This window comes from Diadema antillarum, unplaced genomic scaffold (assembly GCF_040938485.1).
Source record: "Diadema antillarum isolate AM-2024a unplaced genomic scaffold, OU_Dant_1.0 scf00000070, whole genome shotgun sequence".
NCBI lineage: Eukaryota > Metazoa > Echinodermata > Echinoidea > Diadematoida > Diadematidae > Diadema > Diadema antillarum.
The window spans coordinates 2,949,018-2,950,452 of record NW_027270959.1 but is presented as its reverse complement, the minus strand read 5'-3'; positions in this window follow the sequence as shown (position 1 = coordinate 2,950,452).

Below are 1,435 nucleotides of genomic sequence, written 5' to 3'. Positions count from 1 at the left end.
CTGAATCGAATCGTATTTGTGCATGCTTCTATCTATACACAGTGTATAACACATATATTTATGATATGGATAGCCAAAACAAATACAACGCAACTCAGCGCTCTTGGTGATGTCAGCACACCCTTGAAGTGCTATTGACAGCGTTGGGTCTGTCGTAGCGCATTTAAACATTTTATTTACAAACAGAATGTGTATTTGCGTGAATACTGGTACGGACGAAATGGTATTGACAATATTATGTCTTTTTGTGTTAAGATATACATAGATAGTATCGGTATATTATAAAATGCATATATGATCATGACTATACTGTATATACGTATACATTAGGTAATCTATAATAAGATCGTTCGAAATGGTAAATCTTAACATGAAAGCCTATAGCTACGGTTTATTATGCGATTTTTTAATCGATACCAGTGATCGAGAGATTATTGTTTTGTTGGTTTGAGAGAGTGAGGCGTAGTCCTGTTGTATATGTGCCAGTGATTTCTGCTTTGATGTGTTGTATTTATTCATGGTTTTATGTGTGTGTGTAACCATGCATGCAGCTTGAGTCATGAAGTTTTTCCATTTTATGGACAAGAAAGGAAATGAAATGAATTTTTTTCCCTGACCTGGTATTGGAGAATAGTATGAAGAGAGAGTGTTTTTTTTTTTTTTGGTTTTTTTTTTTTGGCCTCCATAATTGTATATATATATATATTTTTTTGCACGTTATTAGATGGATTATCTATTGTGATTAACAGTTGTTGTGAGACGCTTAATTGACTTTAGGAATTTTAATAATTTACACATGCACTGAACACGCTGTTAGAAAACACTCTATCCTATCTATCCTCAGTCAGTATAATCTACAATAAAGTCAGGCTTGGACCATACTCTTTGTCTGCAAAACGCGCGCTATCGGTCAAAAATCAACACACACATCTTCTTTTGAACACATCACGTTCAAGTTTCCTGATTATGCCTTCTCTCTTTAATTGTCTACTCGCTTTAACGCATTGTGTTTAAACAAGGTTACGACAGGAGCTGGTTTACTTAAAGTGATGAGAACGTAACCGAGCATGTCGGGGACGACTGGTGACGTCACTGGCATGTCCTGTCAGTTTATGGAGAATACTGGTGACGTCACTGGCAAGGTATAGTTGCTCTAATTCTTCCAATCTCATTGCACAGTTAAGGAAGCAATTGAGTATCTGAATATAAGAACGACCCATGTCCATGAAAGACCATTTCGAGTAAACTTTAAAAAACTTCATATCTTTTTTATTTGTCCAATAACATTCTATTTAACTGTGATGGGAAGGCAACATTGTATATACAAATTAGAACATACATTATTATGACAATTAACATTTACATTAATTGTGGAGAGGCCATTTTGTGTGATGGACTTGGGTCGTTCTTTGAATCATATACATTGTACATGATA